The 7,219-nt window shown below is 41.5% G+C and overlaps 1 protein-coding gene across 1 annotated transcript in view; it reads right to left on the minus strand.

The window, feature by feature from the left end:
- GLRB (glycine receptor beta) overlaps positions 1-6,856 on the minus strand; it is a 165,608-nt gene extending 158,752 nt beyond the window's left edge. Inside the window, exon 1 of the mRNA XM_089670411.1 lies at positions 6,205-6,856. The gene's annotated coding sequence lies outside the window, so the exon portion shown is untranslated. The remainder of the gene's footprint in view (positions 1-6,204) is intronic.
- Positions 6,857-7,219: the final 363 nt, after the last annotated feature.

The following is a 7,219-nucleotide window of genomic DNA, read 5'->3' on the forward strand; positions in this document are numbered from 1 at the left end:
TCAGATCTAAACATCACCAAAAAATAAATTCAAACTGGCATATGATGTAATGCATGTTCTTTTTTTTTTTTTTTTTACAATAATAGGCATTTAATGTAATTTGCTAAACAAACTGTTGTTATTTTTTGTTTTTCATAAAAAGCGGTTTTCAACTTTTTAACATTTTTTTTTGCATCTCAGTGCTGCTAATCTCCTCCAGTCATTTCAGTAGCTTCCTGACTGCATGCACTTGCTCCATGGTCAGCTACAAATATTTGCTCTAGACTTCCTGAAAGTGACAATTGCTGACCATGTCTGTGCAATGTGTCAGCACTGCAGCTTGCAGTCTCCAGCAGGAGCATGTGTGATGGGGTGACAACAGAGGAGTACAAATGGGATATAGCTGTCACCACATAACAGGAAGTGCCTGAACAATGGATGTTCCTGGCAGGGTCAGCAGGTATTCTTTTCATGAAAGCTACGGATTTAAAAAGACTGGAAACAACTTTTGGAATTACAATAACAAGTCAAAGTTTTAATGGAATTGCAGTAACTGGGCTTAGATGTACTCTATAAGTATACTCCAATCAAAACTGAAAACGAACCATAGAAATGCACACTGAAAACACAGCATCATTGAACCATTGCATGTAATGCAGTAGAAAGAAATTCTCAAACACACTTACAGCAGACTCTTATCTGTCTCTCCGTTAGAGAAAGCCTAAGCACACAAGAAAATTAGAGGCTACACAAAAAAAAATTGGAGGCTACAAAAGAAACTTCCTAAAAAAAAAAAAAACTTTTGATCACATGATTGCTCTCCACCCAGTTAGGTTTGCACCTCCAACAAAGGTGCGCAGAAAGTGATTATAAGACCAATATGGTTTTATATTGATTGTATGTCTGATGCATGTTTATTTTTCTTGCCCAAGACTTCCATACAGCCACTGATGGCCTAGAGCAGCCTTTTTCAACCAAGGTGCCCAGGCACCCTGCGGTGCCTTCAGGTTTCTTCAGGGGCACCTTGGCAAAATGCCTAAAAATTGTCTAAAAAATTTATACAATTCAGTGGGTGGATGAAGCCTACATTTTAGTTACAAAAACCCACAGGTTTTCATTGTGCACCATTACAACCTTCCAGCTGCCAGAGCCCTAACAACCAATTATGTCATCAGTTGATACGGAGGATGTTGGGTACCTGCACAGCATCCTATTTTGCCCTTCTTCAGTAGCACTTGGAGTCACATTAGCTGAGTGAGAGAGAGAAATTGAGGGAGAAGAGAAATACTAACCAGTAACAGTGTGCAACCGTGTACTTGCTTTGTAAGAAAAAAATCACCTCTAATGTTGGGTTTCCTACATCTGTGGATGTTGGGGTGCCTCGAGATTGTAAATAATTTCAAAACTGGGTGGAAAAGGGGCATCATGGAGTGGCTGTAAAAAAATTAAGTGTTAAGCAGTTTGTAACAGTTAACAATCACGTTTAAGTTTGCATGTGCCTAATGATACAGGGAATAGAGAGAATGTTACACAGCACATGCTACAGGAATCACATCTCTAATGACCCTGTGAGGTGCTCTATGGATACTGGTTCTAGCAGATTACAGATAATTTAAATGAATGATGACCTTTGCTTGTAAATCCAGCTTCCTCTCCTCCTCACCCTCCTATTTTTCACAATTGTGAAACTTTTTTTAGCAAATACTTTTTACCTTTTTTCCTTAGCATGCCCCCCCGCCCCACCACCACCGTACCCCCGCTCATACTGATTCCTCATCTAGACTACCCAGAGCCTCCTAAGATATATACATCACACTTCCCAGGAAGTTGTGGAGCCTGAGTTACATTCAAGACCTGTGGCACATCTGCGCATTCGTGAGATCAAGGGAGCATCATCAGGGGGTCAACTATGCAAAGAAGAAAGACACCCAGCTACCAATTATGGGAGATTCATAATGGCGGTGCAAGACAGGAGGTGCAGCGGAAGAGCAATGGGTGACAAAAGTATAATGCTGGATCCACTCGGCTTGAGTCTATTCTCAGTTTATCCTGCAAAAAGAGACATTAAAGGTAATTGGCATATGGAAAGTAAAATTTATGGGGAAGGTTTAAGTTCCCCTTTAGATACCTTTCACACGGGGCAGATTCTGTTTCAATTAGCAGGGGGATCAGCTCACAGAGCAGGTGGATGGCACATTCATGCCCACTCAGTTTATGTAATGCGTTTACACCCGACTACCCCCCAAATTGATCTGCCTAGACAGAAGAGGACAGATCCCCTTTCTTTTTCCTCAGACCTGATCAGACCTGGGAGGTAGGAATGAATGGACAATCAGGTCCACCTGAAAAACTGATAGGCAAACCAGATCAGAATGGTTCTGGGGGCCCATGGAAGCTTCCAAAAGCCAGTGGGCAGAAGGGGTGGAGACCTAAATCTGCATATTTATGGGAGTCTGACCAATCCCAGTCTAAGAGGCTCTGGTAGTGTGGTAGGACTAGCTCATAAATATGGGTAAGCCATGCTAGCAGGGGAGCCAGGAGGAAGATGGAGTGCTGAGGAGGCTGTCAGTGGCCTAGGAGGGACCGCCTAGTTCTAGGGGAGTCTTTACCTCCAGGCTGAACTTGGACTGCTTAGGGGGATCTCATCAATGGTGCAGTTTGAGGAGGAATCTTTCCTAAGGAGTAGCAGGGAGCCAAGAGGACAGAGTGAGTACGTCAGCACACCCAGGGATTCACAAGGGCGAGACTGTCTTGTCTAGCAAGCTTTCAAAGAACGGCGCTGTGCCTAACCCTTTATCCTTGTCCTGGATCAGAACAGCCTGGAAGTGCCTTCAGACTGTGGAGCTGGGAGCAATTCTACAGGGGAGAGGAGATACTGTACTTCTGCATGTAGTCTGCAACAATCTGTGCTAACTTTCAAAGGGGGCCTGGGAGTCCTTAGTCCATAAATAGCTTTTGCTATCGATCCATAAAGACTGACCATATTCAGGAAGGAGAACAGTGTAGACTTTTTATATCCAATGTAGTATTTTGTATGACCTCCATGATTTGTAAAGACAGCACCAAGTCTTCTAGGCATGGAATGAACAAGTTGGCGACATATTGCAACATCTATCTTTTTCCATTATTCAAGAACGACCTCTTTTAGAGCCTGGATGCTAGATGGAGAGTGATGTGCAACTTGTGTCTTCAGAATTCCCCATAGGTGTTCGACTGTGTTCATATCAGGAGACATACTTGGCCAGTGAATTACTTTCACCCTGTTCTTCTTCAGAAGTGCAACAGTGGCATTAGATGTGTGTTTTGGATCATTGTCATGTTGGAAAAGTGCATGACGACCAAGGGCACGAAGTGATGGTAGCATCTTCTCTTTAAATATAGTACAGTACATCTGTGAATTCGTGATACCATCAATGAAATGCAGCTCTCTGACTCCAGCAACACTCATGCAGACCCACGGAAGGACACTGCCACCACCATGTTTCACTGTAGAAACCATGCATTTTTCTTTGTACTCCTCACCTTTGCGACACCATAAAGTTTTGAAGCCATCTGTTCCAAAAACATTTATCTTGGTCTCATCACTCCAGAGTACAGAGCCCCAGTAGCCTTCTTTTTCAGCATGGGCCCTGGCAAATTCTCGGCTGACTTTTTTGTGCATGGGCTTTAGAAGAGACTTCCTTCATGGGCGTCACCCATTCATGCCATTCCTCTGCAGTGTACACCACATTCTATCATGGGAAGCAATCACCCCAGTTCGGCTTTCTACTTCTTTAGCTAACTGCAGTGAACTTGCATGGTGATTTTCTTCAACCCTTCTCATCAGAAGACGCTCCTGTTGAGGTGTTAACTGTCATGGACAGCCTGGACATCTTTGTTAAATTTTTGTATCATTTTGCTACAATATTCTTACAATAACTAAACACTGATAAGTAAAGCTTTGCTAATTTTTTTGCAGCCTTCACCTGTCTTGTGTAAAGAAATTATTTTCTTTCTCAGGCCTTGTGACATTTCTCTTCCATGTGGTGCCATTGCTGACAGCATGAAATGGGAAGGGGTTTTCTTTGTTAAGTAACACCCTTTTATAATCACCTGTCTGCTGGACACCTGCTTAATGAATAATTAGACTCACCTGTAGTTGAATTCTTGTTAATTAGGATTTTGTTGTCTAAATTTTAGCTTTTCTCCTAAGACTTTCATGGGGTGGGGGTATTCATTTTTGCAACATGGTCTTGAATTCAAGTTTTTAGGAAAAATACTTTGTGTGGAGTATTTTGCAGTATAGTGTCCCATAGAAAATGTTTATTCTGAAAGGAAAGTAAAGGTTTTAAGACAAATCTGTTGGGGTGTACTCATTTATGCTGAGCACTGTATAGGGTGCCATTGCTCGCCTTCTATTGAAAGGTTCTAGCTGTCTGGCTCACTATGGCTTCCATAGTTTCTGAGTCCTGGCCGAGAACAATGATGAAGCCAGAGTTGAATGTGATCTGCGCAATTGTTTTGGGTGAGATGTTCGGAAAATATTGAAACCACCTGATCAGCATGACATGCAGACAATATTCAGATTTCATTTTTCTGTACCAAGGTAAGATACAGATTAGTTGCGAAAAGTTATGGCTCTTTCCTTAGCAGAGAGTTTGTATAGAGAATCTGAGTATGATCAAATTTATGATACATACTGTATGTGGTTATGTAAAGTGATGCAGACTTGTAGAAGGTATCAGAATCAAAACAATTTATTACCATTTTACAATAAAGAAATCATAAAATGATACACAGATATTACACAGTAAAATATTCCATTATTAAAAAAAACAACTGGATCAACTCACCATACAGGTTACAATCTGCCTAAACAATTTCTGTACAATCAACTTTAGGTTTACCAAAACTATGTAATACCAAGACCTACCTGAAATATCTGATTGAACTCTGTCCAACCAAGGAGACCCTTTCACTACATGATAGATCTACAGGAGGTTGTACAATCAGATAGCAGTGTGTGTGGTGAGACTAATTTAGACAGCATTTGATCAATTGTCTCACCAATTCCTGTTTTCTGGAAAAAAAAATATATCTATACTTCGATACAATGTTGCAGTCTGGTACATGTACAGTACACTGCCAGGACATTCTTCTCAATGTATGTGATTGCATGTACTGTATATGACCAAGGGTCAATAGCTGAGCCTACCAGAAACCAAAGATCAATATAATGCTCTGCTAAACATACATTAGTAATTTGAATACAAAAATTAAAACAAGAGCACACTACCATAGACATACAATTTTATACCATAGGTGTTTGTTACTATTACTTGACTAATCCTCCATATACTTCCACAAAGCAAGCCTTTAATGAGATTTACCCATGATGCAATGCAATTCCTAATTCCCCCAGAAATATAATGCATAGTGCTCTCTCTCTGTATTGTAGCACTGTCATTAAGCAGACCTTTCAATTTTCACTGAATTTCAGTAAATCACATTGATTTCCTGTCATTCTCAATTATTTACGGCATCTCTGCTACCATAAATTGCGAAGCGGCCTTACTTACTGAAGTCATGTGTATTAAATTAAAAAAAAAAAGTGTTTTGGTCCATGGTGACGCATGGTCAGCAATATCTGCCAATGTTCTCTAACCATTTACAAATTCACTAGTGTTCCTAAGGTCATCTTACAGGACAGGCTATAATATTTGTTTGTCCAAATAACACATAGATAAAACCAATAAATAAATAAGTTTGCTATGCAGATATGTCAGGATGCTGTTATAATCTTGGCCAGTAGAGAAATTGGGGACATCTCCAGAGGGGCTGATCATTTAAGTGTTATGCTGAGAATGCAATTTAATTGGTTCGACATCATTATTCAAAATCTGTAAGGAAACAGCATTTATCCAATGAGCGTCCAACTAGGGCATCTAGCCTGTCCATCAAGCCAAGCTGAAACAGGACTACAAATCCCAGCAGTACTTGCGGTACATCTTCAGCACTGGAAAACTTTATTGAGTTTCCTGGACAATGACAGTAGCCTCCTGGCTACCTCCTGCCCCCTCCACCTCCCCTGCTGCATCTTGCAGTTATTGCCTGGCTAGAAACAGACACCGCAACCCCAATCTCAATAGAGGCGTTACTGTACCAACGTGTTCAATAAGGCATACATGCACTCTAATATGACCCAATGAGAAAAAAAAGGAGGGGGGGGGTAACAACAACACTCACCCTCAGGTTTACTCACAGCTTCCCTTCAGACACAAGCGACAGCCCAGTAAATATCCATAATTTTCCTGGGATCCACAAAAAGCCAAGGTCCCTTTAGATATGCATGATGGAGGCTGTGTCCTCGGGGAATCGCCGAGCTCCGGACTGCTTGCTAGCCCATATATCGCATCGGTGTCGCTGGATCTTCGTTCAATAAATAGCAACGTGATTTTCCGGTATCCTTCCCAGCTGCGGCGATGAAAGTGAGATAAATAAGGCGCCAAGATTGGCTGCTTTATTTATTAAAAGGCTGTGTCCTGGTGCCTGCATTTGCAGGAAGCTTAAGATGGAGGAGCAGTGTGTACCTGCAGCATGCGCAGTAAAGGCCCCAGAGCAGTGCAATTAATCATTAGCTGCATAGCAAGTGCAGCAGCAGCAGCATCATCCCTGTCATCCCTCTTCCCACTGGAAGCACAGTGGAGGGATCACACGATTCTCCCCTCTTCTGCTGCACAGAATGAAGATGTCTGCCTTGTGTGTGGAGATGTGAATGTACAGAGTAGTCACGCTCCCCTTGTTGTGTGTGAGCCCTGTGCAGACAGCTGTTAGTGCTCTGGAGGAGGGGGTTGGGGAGGGAATGGTGGAGATGTCCATAGACAGACCTGTGGGGGAGAAGAAGGCTTAATATAAAATAGCAGCATCCCTTTCCTTCCTCGTTTTATGGATGATTATCCATTGCAGGACAGATATACACCGCTGCGTGCTCTACGTAGCCATGCATTTATATTGCTTTTGAAGCATTTAACACATGTAGCCTATATCAGAAGGAAGCTAAAAACAATGCCATTTATATCTAGGCAGATGCAGGATTCCTGTATAAAGGATCTAGGATGCCTCCGTTATCAAAGTAATTTAAATGTGCAATTAGGATTCCTTTATATTCAATTATATTGTCAGCAGTTTTGTCTATATCATTATAATATTATATATTGATATAGCATTACAGTGACACTAAACGCTGTTAAAAAAAAAAAAT

This window comes from Staurois parvus, unplaced genomic scaffold (genome assembly GCF_062004578.1).
Source record: "Staurois parvus isolate SC_StPar_1 unplaced genomic scaffold, SC_StPar_1.0 ptg000090l, whole genome shotgun sequence".
In the NCBI taxonomy this organism is placed as follows: domain Eukaryota; kingdom Metazoa; phylum Chordata; class Amphibia; order Anura; family Ranidae; genus Staurois; species Staurois parvus.